Consider the following 13,823-nt stretch of genomic DNA (forward strand, 5'->3'; position numbering starts at 1 on the left):
AACAGCCAATAACCATACAGATAAGCATTCCATCTTACTGGGATTCAAAGAGTTGAAGAACTGAGAGCTATCATGAGAAATCATTTTATGACTATCAAATAGCTAAAATTTGAACATAATTGTGATACCTATTTTTGACAAGGGTGTGGTTGAAATAGGTGCCATATTTCTATATACTGTTGGTGGAAATGTACATTGACTTGATTTTGTTCATTAGTTTATTCAACAAATAATTGTTTAGTATTTAACTGTAAAGTGAAAGTGAACGTGTTAGTCACTCAGTAATGTCCAACTCTTTGCGACCCCATGGACTGTATAGCCTGCCAGGCTCCTCTGTCCATGGAATTCTCCAGGCAAGAATACTGAACTGGGTATCCATTCCCTTTTCCAGGGGATCTTCCTGGCCCAGGGATTGAACTCATTTCCAGGGGATCCTCCTGGCCCAGGGATTGAACTCGGGTCTCCCACATTGCAGGCAGATTCTTTACCTTCTGAGCCACCAGGGAAGTCATTTAGTTAGGCCATTACATGCCAGGCCCTGTGCCTTAAAGGCTCCAGCTGTCCAGAAGGAAAATGTGATTACTGCCTTCAGCTGGTACATTAAGAACTGTGCACTTCATCGCGTGAACATTGTACCTCAATATAAAGGACCAAGTAGATGAGAACTGGAGCTGCCTGTGAGGCCTGATCAAGATGACTACCTCTCCAAAGCATCCTGTGCCCCTGGGCAAAAGCCAGTGGGGAGCAGGATTGACAAAGTCCAGGGCAAGGAGCCGGAGGACAGGGGTCTCAGCAAGTCCTGTGTGGTCCCCCTCCAGTTCTAGGGGCAAAAAGAAGATGAAAACCTCTCTGGGATGGCTGGAGGGCACGTATGGCCCCAACACGGAGCAGTCCCAGGACACTGTGTGTGTGGAGGCAGGGGGCGGAGAGGTGGGGAGAGCGGGGTCGAGCAGGCAAAGTGAGGGGTGGCTCCCTCCTCCCACTGGGATATTCTTGGGAACCCTGCCCCTGTCCCCACCCCCAGAAGTCTCCAGAATTTGCGATAGATTGAAGAAGCTTCCAACATTCTCCACAAAGGAAAAGATTTCTGTTTTCACACTCACCTACCATGGATTCCAGGATTTGTGGGAGGTATCTCTCTGTACCATTTCAGCTTTTTTGAAATTCTAGCTTTTGCAGGCATCTCCCTTCTCCTTCCCCTACCAGTTGCATGTCATCAATTATCAGCTTTCCTGAGCAGACTCCTGTGGTCTATTTTATGTTATTGAGCTTTTTTAATTTTTTGGCAGAACAGTCTCCTCAGTTGCCAGAACTCTAAGAAATACATATCTTTTAAGTCACTCCATCTATAGTTATTTTTGTTATAGCAGCTCAAGCTAAGACATTTTTCTTTTTTTCTTTTAAACACATGTATTTTTTTATTTGGTGAGCCAGTCCTTCCAAAATCTGGAGTCTTTTACAGACTTCCTTGTGAGACAATTCTTTTGCTTGTCTACACTAAATAGATAAACAAAAATTAAAGTAAGAAACAAGAGGCCACACATTGTACCACTCACCTCAAAGAGTTAGAAAGCTTGGTGGCCCTCTTGGGTTTGGAGGCCATGAGTACTATATTTGAGCGTGCTGCTCTCATGTTACATTTATCAGTAACCTGTAGGTTTAGAGAGGAACCTGGCTCCAAAAGATAGGCCTAGGTTGCAGTGCAAGCTGTGTTACTAGTTGGGCCTGATTATCCAACAGACCCAATGTTTTGGACATATTTTGTGACGGAAATCTTACTTAATACCTTCTGCTGCTGCTAAGTCACTTCAGTCATGTCCAACTCTGTGCGACCCCATAGACAGCAGCTCACCAGGCTCCTCTGTCCATGGGATTCTCCAGGCAAGAACACTGGAGTGGGTTGCCATTTCCTCCTCCAATGCATGAAAGTGAAAAGTCAAAGTGAAGTCGCTTAGTTGTGTCCGACTCCTAGCGACCTCATGGACTGCAGCCTACCAGGCTCCTCTGTCCATGGGATTTTCCAGGCAAGAGTACTGGAGTGGGGTGCCATTGCAGGCAATTCCAATTGGGGAATCACAGCATGGGCACCCAGGATTCTGAAGCAAGACTCTGATCCCACCCATAAACCACTGGCCACTACTTGAGAAGGAGTTTTTGGCTTACAATGACTGTTGTAGAAACTAAACACTTGTCTGTGAGAGGCCATGAAACCACCCAATGAGAACTGAAAATTATTTGATCCATTGGACCATAACGCTGGGGATGCCAGCCAGCATTCCATGATAAAACGTAAGGGGTATATGAAGTGAAGTGAAGTCGCTCAGTCGTGTCCGACTCTCTGCGACCCCATGGACTGTAGCCTACCGGGCTCCTCCATCCATGGGATTTTCCAAGCAAGAGTACTGGAGTGGGTTGCCATCTCCTTCTCCAGGGGATCTTTCCAACCCTGGGATTGATCCCAGGTCTCCCGCATTGCGGGCAGATACTTTACCATCTAAGCCACCAGGGAAGTCCATATAAGAAAGCCCAAGGGGTATATAGACCTTTCTTATTTTCAATCACAAGTACTTAGAGCTATAAAGTTTATCCTGAATCCTGCTATTCATTTTATGTTTTCAATATCATTCTAATTTCCCTTGTGATTACTTCTTTGATCCATGGATTGTTTAGAACTATGTTGCTTAATTTCCAAATATTTGGGAGTTTTCTAGGTAGCTTCTGATTATTGATATCTAATTTAATTCTATTGTCAGAGAACATATTCTGTATGATATCAAAGCTTTCAAATTTATTGAGACTTGTTCTGTGGCTCAGCATATGGTCCATTGATGTGTACAATGTGTACAATGTTTGAAAAGAATATATATCCTGCAGTTGTGGTATACAGTTTTATGAATTTCCATTAGGGCAAGATATTTGATGATATTGTTCACATAATTTGTCTTTCTTGATATTTTTATGTCTATTAGTCTATGGCTGAGGGTTTCTTTTCATCTCCAACTATGATCATGGAATTGTGTATTTCTTCTTTTAGTTCTGTCAATTTTTGTTCCACATATTTTGAAACTCTGTCATTAGGTTATAATCTCTGCTGTAACAAATTTATAATTCCTATAGCTTCCTGGTGAATCGATCACTTTGCCATTATGAAATATCTATCTTTTTAAATATTTATTTTATTTATTTATTTTGGTCAGGTCTTAGTTGTGGCGTGTGTGATCTTCCCTTGCAGCACGTGAGATTTCTCTAGTTGCCCCCTGGCATGTGGGACCTTAATTCTCTGACCAGGGATCAAACCTGCATCTCCTGCTTTGGAAGGTGGATTCTTAACCACTAGACCACCAGGGTGGTCCTGAAGTATCTATCTTTATCTCTAGTTTTTGTCTTGAAATATACTTTAACTCATACAGTCTCTCCAGCCTTCCCAAGCTTACTGTTTGCATGGTATATACTTTTTCCTTCCATTTTATTTCATCTTTTAGAGTGCATCTCTTATATACAGCAGGTATTTGGGTTTTGCTTTTCTTTATCCATTCAAACAACCTCTGCCTGTTAAGACATAAGTGTTTATCGAGGGATGGGTGGCAAAGGAGAAGACACTTAGGCCTGGTCTCATTTGTATCCTTTCCATCTGATGACGAATGCTTTTGAACACTACAGACTTGAGAATGGATCAACTAGTTTCCAGGTTATGGAAGGAAGGTCACCTGGTTGTCCCAGGGACAAGCATGCAGTCTCTGTCTGGGCCTAGTAGTAAGATAAAGCTGTTTCTCAAAGGAGATCAGTTACTTATCAAACAGAGCATGGTTTTCTTCACTTCTGCATTGCTGCTCCTGGGCTTGCTATAGTCTCCATCAGCAAGGTGATTGCAACATGACTGGAATCTGGTGGGTCATGGAGACCAAGCGGCCCATCTACTTACATTGCAGGCTAGACCAATTGGACAGTTTCCTTTGCTCTGGATTCCTCTCAAAGCTAATGGTCTTTCGGGTCAACTCAGTAGATGAGTGGCTGGCAAGACATCCAAATATAAAGTGTGCTTCCTCAAAAATCCAAGAAAACCACCAAGTACCCAAATTCAACTACTCTAAGACACCATCAACTGAAAGGTGCACCTTTATTTATATTCCACTATGAAGAATTTTATGAAACATTGCCAATTAAACTATAGCATATCATTGATTATAACATAAATTCCATTTCAAAGATATGGAATCACATTCAAAGGTATGGAATGAACTAAATGCCACTGAATTGTTCATTTTAAAATAATTAATTTTATGTTATATGAATTTTGCCTCAACAACATTTTATTTTTTTAAATATGAATCAGTAAAATATAGCATTCTGTCACTTTCATATGGTAGGAGGGTATAAGGTGAAGCAACTGGTACTTAGGAAAGGACATCGTGATACCGTCTAGAACACTGGCTCTGCAGAAACATCACTCACGTGTATTTTCATGGAATTTACCTTGATTTACCAGAAGGGGTCAACAGAAGGCTTTCATAGAACTGTGTCACTATTTCCTCCTGCTGACAAGGATTGTCAGAAGTCACCCATTAGCCTCAGCAGGGGAAGAGAAGCCTCTTCCACTGGCCGGGGAGACTCAAGGCGGGTAGGATTTTAGATGCTCTGAGTTAGCTGACTGCTTTCTTTTCTGGTCAACACTCTGACATTCACATAACAGAGTGGCAAGGCTGTGAATTTAATTGGTATTATACTACAGTAATCCTCAATATCACACTTTGGATTTGATTTTCAGTTACTATCAGCCCCATGACTGCAAGAGATAAATTATTTTTATGATAGACATAGAAAGTCAGTGGTTTGGGACTTGTCTTGAATCAAAATTTTAGGGTATTGAGTTTCACATTCTTTTTTTTTTTTCACTCTGTTCAGAAAGAAATTCCGCTTTACTGTGTTCACAAATCCCTTATTCCCTCCATACTGTTCTGTGGCAGAGGCCACTTAGTTCACCAACACTTTGCCTTCATCGTTCATTCAAGTGATAATTGATTGCAAGTGATAATCAGTTGGCAGCAGGTCAAGGGCTACCTTTAAGATTACCTGGATTTTCACTGCCCCAAAATAAATATCAAATTTATGCCTGTTATGATATCGATTTCTTTACCAGTTAAAGCTCATAGTTCTGAGTTATGTTTTCCAGTTTTTAAAAAAAGTAGCCAAAATTGTTCCAAAAAGAATTAGAAAACCAAATGGGGCAATAACCATAGAAAAACTGAAAATATTGTCATTGAATGACAAAGTTAAAAGGTAACAGGCTGAGAGTTTAAAATAGGTGAGTTCTAGTTGACCTTCAGGGGAAAGATTATTCCTCATTTATAAATAAATAAGTTGACTTTAGAGCATATAAGATGAAATTTCCTCAAGGCAGGAAAGTAGCATGATATCAGAGCCTAATAAAGAGAGAAACACATTTGAAGGATACATAATTTTCACATTATAGAATCTATTTAAGAGAATAAGAAAAGGCTGAACATCCTGCTCACTGGTCAGGGTGCACGACAGGGCAGAGATGGAGGGTAGGTTAGGCAAGGTAAACCAGGCACTAGGCAAAGGACTTGCATCAAAACCACTGAAATACGTTCATGTGAGTGATTTAACTCGAAAAGTCTGATCGCTGGATATTATATGGAGTTTGGCAAGATGCCTTCTCCCAAGAGCATGCTGAAAGATGCAGAGATGATGGCACAAATCCTGAAGGACATGGAGATTACAGAATATGAGGTAAGAGTTGTAAATCAGATGTTGGAGTTTGCCTTTCAATTTGTGACCACAATTTTAGATGATGCAAAAATTTCTAAGAGAGTTACTGTTGATGCTCATGATGTGTAATTGGCAATCCAGTGCTGTGCTAACCAATCTTTTACCTCTCCTTCCCCGAGAGATTTTTGTATTAGACTTTGAAGAAAGAAATCAAACTCTTTTGCAATCAATCAAGCCATATTCAGGCCCTAGATTGCCACTTGGAGAAGGCAATAGCGACCCACTCCAGTATTCTTACCTGGAAAATCCCATGGACGGAGGAGCCTGGTAGGCTACAGTCCATGGGGTTGCAAAGAGTTGGACACAACTGAGCGACTTCACTTTCACTTTTCACTTTCACGCACTGGAGAAGGAAATGGCAACCCATTCCAGTATTCTTGCCTGAAGAATCCTAGGGACAGAGGAGCCTGATGGGCTGCCGTCTATGGGGTCACACAGAGTTGGACACGACTGACATGACTTAGCAGCAGCAGCAAATTGCCACTCGATAGATATTGCTTGGCTGTTCCAACCTATAGACTTTAATCTTTACCAAATAAAGACATATACTCTGCAGGTAGAGTAACAATCCCACAGGTCAATGTTGGCTCAGTTGTTGGCATACCAAGTACTCCCACTCCAGTCACCCAATCCCACAAATCATGTCTGTTTCAACTAAGATCAATTATTTACCAGCTAAGCCACCAGGGAAGCCCTCAACTAAGGTAGGGACTCCAATGTCCCTCACAGAGCCAAGGTGTACAGTACAGATTCCTGCTTCACAGTCCCCAGCTGTAAAAGCATCAGTTCTTGCAACACCAGCAGTTCACCATATTTGGATTAATCCATCATTAATAGGGTCCAAAACCACTATTATTACCACTAACATGACATGATCATAAAAGACTTCCAATGAGTCATCAGATCAGATCAGTCGCTCAGTCGTGTCCGACTCTTTGCAACCCCATGAATCGCAGCACGCCAGGCCTCCCTGTCCATCACCAACTCTGGAAGTTCACTCAGACTCATGCCCATCGAGTCAGTGATGCCATCCAGCCATCTCATCCTCTGTCGTCCCCTTCTCCTCCTGCCCCCAATCCCTCCCAGCATCAGAGTCTTTTCCAATGAGTCAACTCTTCACGTGAGGTGGCCAAAGTACTGGAGTTTCAGCTTTAGCATCATTCCTTCCAAAGAAATCCCAGGGCTGATCTCCTTCAGAATGGACTGGTTGGATCTCCTTGCAGTCCAAGGGACTCTCAAGAGTCTTCTCCAACACCACAGTTCAAAAGCATCAATTCTTCGGCGCTCAGCTTTCTTTACAGTCCAACTCTCACGTCCATACATGACCACAGAAAAAACCATAGCCTTGACATAGCCAAGTAAGACGGTAGGTGTTGCAAGAGGGCATCAGAGGGCAAACACACTGAAACCATACTCACAGAAAACTAGTCAATCTAATCACACTAGGACCACAGCTTTGTCTAACTCAATGAAACTAAGCCATGCCCATGGGGCAACCCAAGATGGGCGGGTCATGGTGAGGAGATCTGACAGAATGTGGTCCACTGGAGAAGGGAATGGCAAACCACTTCAGTATTCTTGCCTTGAGAACCCCATGAACAGTATGAAAAGGCAAAATGATAGGATACTGAAAGAAGAACTCCCCAGGTCGGTAGGTGCCCAATATGCTACTGGAGATCAGTGGAGAAATAACTCCAGAAAGAATGAAGGGATGGAGCCAAAGCAAAAACAATACCCAGCTGTGGATGTGACTGGTGATAGAAGCAAGGTCTGATGCTGTAAAGAGCAATATTGCATAGGAACCTGGAATGTCAGGTCCATGAATCAAGGCAAATTGGAAGTGGTCAAACAAGAGATGACAAGAGTGAATGTCGACATTCTAGGAATCAGCAAACTAAAATGGACTGGAATGGGTGAATTTCACTCAGATGACCATTATATCTACTACTGTGGGCAGGAATCCCTCAGAAGAAATGGAGTAGCTGTCATGGTCAACAAAAGAGTCCGAAATGCAGTACTTGGATGCAATCTCAAAAATGACAGCATGATCTCTGTTCGTTTCCAAGGCAAACCATTCAATATCACAGTAATCCAAGTCTATACCCCAACCAGTAACGCTGAAGAAGCTGAAGTTGAACGGTTCTATGAAGACATACAAGACTTTTTAGAACTAACACCCCAAAAAGATGTCCTTTTCATTATAGGGGACTGGAATGCAAAAGTAGGAAGTCAAGAAACACCTGGAGTAACAGGCAAATTTGGCCTTGGAATACAGAATGAAGCAGGGCAAAGACTGATAGAGTTTTGCCAAGAAAATGCACTAGTCATAACAAACACCCTCTTCCAACAACACAAGAGAAGACTCTATACATGGACATCACCAGATGGTCAACACCGAAATCAGATTGTTTATATTCTTTGCAGCCAAAGATGGAGAAGCTCTATACAGTCAGCAAAAACAAGACCAGGAGCTGACTGTGGCTCAGACCATGAACTCCTTATTGCCAAATTCAGACTTAAATTGAAGAAAGTAGGGAAAACCACTAGACCATTCAGGTATGACCTAAATCAAATCCCTTATGATTATACAGTGGAAGTGAGAATGAGTCATCAAACAAGTTAAAAAAAAATGTGAAGGTGATATTGATAATGATGATGGTGATGACAATCATTTATAATCTAGCCTTAATGCATGTAACATGTATACTTGGTCTTGAAACCATTGTGCTGAAATTAAACACGCACATGATGTCTTCAAGTTGTTTTAGAAAACTTCAGTAGTAGTTAATGAGTACATATAGTTACCATAGTTTTCAATTAAGATGTTAGATTTTCTTTAATAGGACTAGTAATCGTTTCTCAGCAGCCTTTAAGTATAAAAAACAAGTTGTCATTAAAGAAAGAAAGGAAGCTAGAAATGAGAAGAAAAGAAAGAAAAAGATGGAAAGCCACACAACACATTTTACTGACTGGCATATCCTGAAGCCAAAGCCAGGTAAGGGCAAGAGAAAAAATATATGTACATGATCCCACATAGGAGCAATGAAGCAAAAATCTTAAATTAAATCTTAAAAGTTAAATCCAGCAGTGTATTGAAAGAGTAATTCATCAAGCTCAAAGAGGATTTATCCCAGCATTGCTAAGATGGCTCAGCATTAGGTTATATATCAATTTAACTTATTATATTAATAAATAAAAAAATTTAAATGACTGTCTTAAATTCAACATCCACTAATGATATAAAAGAAAAAATTTCCTAGCATGTAGAAAAAAAACAGCTTTAATTTGATGCATTGTTTGTTTTTAATAAAACAATGATAAAAACTTTCAGCAAATGCCATACTTAATGGTGAAGTAATAGACACACATTCCAATTGAAGTCAGAAACAAGACAAGAATGACTTTTATCACCGCTACTATTCAAATGGTATCATTTACTTTCTCTAATTCAAAAAGAGAAGGAAAGCAATAAGAGGTATAAACATTAGAAAAGAAGAGGCAAATTGTGATTATTTGCAAATGACACTATCGCTTACATAGAAAAACTCAAGAAAATCAATTGACAAACTATTAGAATTAATAAGAAAATTCAGCAAGGTGACCACATACAAGATCAACGTAAAAAAAAAAAATCAATAGCTTTCCTATATACCAGCCATAACCAATTAGAAAATGTAATAGAAAATAAGATTCTATTCACAATGGCAGCAAAAACTATTAACCACCTAAGAATAAACCTAAAAAATAAAAATTACTTTGGCCCCTTACAGATAGTCAAAAATTAGGAAACCTCAACCTAATTAATCACATGGATGAAAATCAAGTTGAAAACTGTACAATTATACAACAGCTAAGAAAAGTCAAGAAGAGCTTCTGGAAAAAACACTAAGTAAAACAAGAGACAAAGGCTATTTCCTAACTATGATGAAGAGTCTTTTATTCTCTTTTTCTGAGAAACTAAGTTCAGTTCAGTTCATTTGCTTAGTCGTGTCCGACTCTTTGCAACCCCATGAACCACAGCACGCCAGGCCTCCCTGTCCATCACCAACTTCCGGAGTCCACCCAAACCCATTTCCATTGTGTCAGTGATGCCATCCACCCATCTCATCCTCCGTTGTCCCCTTCTCCTCCTGCCCTCAATCTTTCCCAGCAGCAGGGTCTTTTCAAATGTCAGCTCTTCACATCAGGTGGCCAAAGCATTGGAGTTTCAGCTTCAACATCAGTCCTTCCAATGAACACCCAGGAATGATCTCCTTTAGGATGGACTTGTGGATCTCCTTGAAGTCCAAGGGACTCTCAAGAGTCTTCTCCAACACCACAGTTCAAAAGTATCGTGCTTTTGAACCCCCAGTTCATGGGGTCGTAAAGAGTCGGACATGACTGAGCGACCGAACTGAACTGAACTGAAGAGCAAACATCATATTAAATGGTTTAACATTAAGTATACTCCCATAAAGACAGAAACAAGGTAGGGACCATTGCTATCACTCAAAATTGTGTGTAGGAGTCGGCGCTTGGAGGACCCAAGAATATCTAAAGCCATAGGGAAAATGGTGGAAAATTCACCATTGCCAGAAAGAGCAATTTATGGCTTGGTTCTTTTCTTAAGCTCCCAGTTTGGCTTCATACTGTATCTTGTGTGGGCTTTTATTCCTGAATCTTGGCTAAATTCCTTAGGCTTAACTTATTGGCCTCAAAAGTATTGGGCTGTTGTTCTGCCTGTGTATCTCCTCATTACCGTAGTCATCGGTTATATCCTCTTATTTGGAATAAACATGATGAGTACCTCTCTACTCGACTCCATTCATAGTATCACAGATGACTATGCCAAAAATCAGCAGCACCAGAAAGACCAAGAAGAGGCCATCCCAGCACTAAGAGATATTCCTGTTAGTGAAGTAAACCAAATGTTCTTTCTTGAAGCCAAATAACTTTACACCAAAAACTTAACTGTATGTGGACTAATACCAAACATTTATTATAAATTTTTGACATAAAGATTTCAACCATACTAATTTATACTGTCTTTCTGATTAATATCCAGTGTTGAAATGTAAAAAAAAAAAAAAAAGTAGGTTGAACTTTTATATTAAGTTCTAATAGTATTACAATGTTATCAATAGTAGTTACTAATGGACAGAATAAATACTGCATTACCATATGGTTAAAAAAATTGTGTGTAAACATGAAAGAGGTGATTAAAAAGTGAGAGTAACAGCTTCATACAGCAGATCTCATTTCAGAATCTGGGAGTACCACACCCTCCCCCATAAACAAGACCTCATGCTTTGATTTCATATTACATAATAGAATGGAAATTGAAACCTCACTCAGAGGCACAGATTGATCAAAAGGGGTTTATTTGCTTCTTTCCCTATCAAAGTCTTTGCCAAGTACTATCAAGATATTATTCATACTGTTCCTGTCCTCTGCTTGTAGGAAAGAGTTTTTAATTATTCAAACAGTCCTGAGACCCACCAAAATCTGAATGAGAGTCTTGTTGGGTAGAGTATTCTTGGTTGTAAATTTTTGTCTTCATCACTTTAAATATGTTGTGCCACTTCCTTCTGGCCTGCTGAGTTCCTGCTGGAAAGTCAGCTGATAACTTTATGGGGGAATCCCTTATATGTCATTTATTATTTTTTCCCTTGTTGTTTTTAATATTTTCTCTTTATCTTTAATTCTGGTCAATTTGATTACTATGGGTTTCACCATGTTCCTCCTTGGGTTAAACCTTAATGGGACTCTCTGCACTTACTGGACTTGGGTGACTGTTTCCTTTCCCATCTTAGGGAAGTTTTCAGCTATTATCTCTTCAAATGTTGTCTCAGGCCATTTCTCTCTTCTCCTTCTGGGACCCCTATAATTTGAATGTTGGTGTGTTTAATGTTGTCCTGAGATCTCCTAGACTGTCTTCATTTCTTTTTATTCTGTTCTGTGGCAGTAATTTTCACCATTCTGTCTTCCAGAGCACTTATTCATTCTGTCTCATTTATTCTGCTCTCGATTCTTTCTAGTGTATTTTTCATTTCAGTTATTGTATTTTTCAACTCTGGTTGTTCTTAATATTTTCTAACTCTTTGTTAAAAACTTCTTGTAACTTCTCTCCATGTGCGTCTATTCTTTTCCTGAGTTCTTTGATTATTTTTACAGTTACTGTCCCTGAACTCTTTCTTGGGTAGATTGCCTAGCTCCACATCACTTTGTTGTTCTTCTGTTTTATTTTGTTCCTTCATCTGGAACATAGTTCTTTGCCAACTCATTCTGTCTAAATTTCTATTTGTATTTTATGTATATGGAAGGTTATTTATGTTTCTTGACCTTGGAGAACTGCCCTCTGTGGGGAACATCGTATTTGTCGCCTCTCATCACGCAAGGGCCAGGGATCAGCTGGTCCCAGGGTAGGTTCTGAACTGCATTTGTAGACTCAGTTCTGAAGGCTGAAGGATCATAGTTTTCTTGCTTCTGGTGGCTCCCTCCTGGTTGGTGAGGCTGGTCCAGAGATTTGTGCAGGCTTCCTGGTGGGAGGGACTGGTGCCTGCCCACTGGTGAATGGAGCCGGGTCCTGGGCCTCTAGTAGGCAGGGCCATGTCAAAGGATGTGTGTAGAGGTGGCTGTGGGCTCAGGAAGTTTTTAGGCAGCCTGTCTGCTGATGGGTGGGGTTGTGTTCCCACCCTGTTGGTTGTTTGGCCGAAGGCACTGGGGCCTGACTGGTGGGGCCAGGTCTTGGTGCTAATTCATTCCAATTCCAAAAGAGGGCAATGCCAAAGAATGTTCAGGCTACCACACAATCGCGCTTATTTCACATGCTAACAAGGTAATGCTCAAAATCCTTCAAGCTAGGCTTCAACAGTATATGAACTAAGAGCATCCAGATATACAAACGGGATGTAGAAAAGGCAGAGGAATCAGACATAAAATTGCCAACATCCACTGGGTCATAGAAAAAGCAAGGGAATTCCAGAAAAAAAAAATCTACTTCTGCTTCATTGACTATGCTAAAGCTTTTGACTGTGTGAATCATAGCAAATTGTGGAAAATTCTTAAAGAGGTGGGAATACCAGACCACCTGATCTGCCTCCTGAGAAACCTGTGTGCAGGTCAAGAAGCAACAGTTAGAACCAGACATGGAACAATGAACTGATTCAAAATTGAGAAAGAAGTATGTCAAGCCTGTATATTATCATCCTGCTTATTTAATTTATATGCAGAGTACCTCACGCAAAATGCCGGGCTGGATGAGTTACAAGCTGGAATCAAGATTGCCAGGAGAAATATCAATAACCTCAGATATGCAGATAACACCACACTAATGGCAGAAAGTGAAGAGGAACTAAAGAGCTTCTTGATGAACGTGAAAGAAGACAGTGAAAAAGCTGGGTTAAAACTCAACATTCAATAAATGAAAATCACGGCCTCTGGTCCCATCACTTCACGGCAAATAGATGGGGGATAAATGGAAACAGTGAGAGACTTTATTTTCTTGTGCTGTAAAATCACTGCAGATGGTGACTGCAGCCATGAAATTAAAGATATTTGCTCCTTGGGAAAAAAGCTATGACAAACCTGACAGTGTATTAAAAACCAGAGACATCACTTTGCCAACAAAGCTCCACATAGTCAAGGCTGTGGTTTTCCCAGTAGTCAGGTACTGATGTGAGAGTTGGATCATAAAGAAGGCTGAGTGCTGAAGAATTGATGCTTTTGAACTGTGGTGCTGAATAAGACTCTTGAGAGTCCCTTGACTGCAAGGAGATCAAACCAGTCAATCCTAAAGGAAATAAGTCCTGAATATTCATTGGTAGGACTGATGCTGAAGCTGAGAGTCCAATACTTTGGCTATCAGATGTGAAGAACTGACTCATTGGAAAAAACCCTGATGCTGGGAAAGATTAAAGGCAGGAAGAGAAGGGGACGATAGAGGCTGAAATGGTTGGATGCCATCACTGACTCAATGGACATGAGTTTGAGCAAACTCTGAGAGTTGGTGAAGGACAGGGAAGCCTGGTGTGCTTCAATCTATGGGGTCACAA

General features: G+C 40.6%; 2 pseudogenes; both read left to right on the forward strand.

Moving 5' to 3' along the window:
• Window positions 1-5,655: 5,655 nt before the first annotated feature.
• Window positions 5,656-8,468, forward strand: LOC109556887 (transcription initiation factor TFIID subunit 9-like; annotated as a pseudogene).
• A 1,872-nt stretch (window positions 8,469-10,340) lies between these two features.
• On the forward strand, window positions 10,341-10,791 carry LOC109557095 (phosphatidylinositol N-acetylglucosaminyltransferase subunit P pseudogene; annotated as a pseudogene).
• Window positions 10,792-13,823: the final 3,032 nt, after the last annotated feature.

Source organism: Bos indicus, chromosome 3, assembly GCF_029378745.1.
Source record: "Bos indicus isolate NIAB-ARS_2022 breed Sahiwal x Tharparkar chromosome 3, NIAB-ARS_B.indTharparkar_mat_pri_1.0, whole genome shotgun sequence".
In the NCBI taxonomy this organism is placed as follows: Eukaryota; Metazoa; Chordata; class Mammalia; order Artiodactyla; family Bovidae; genus Bos; species Bos indicus.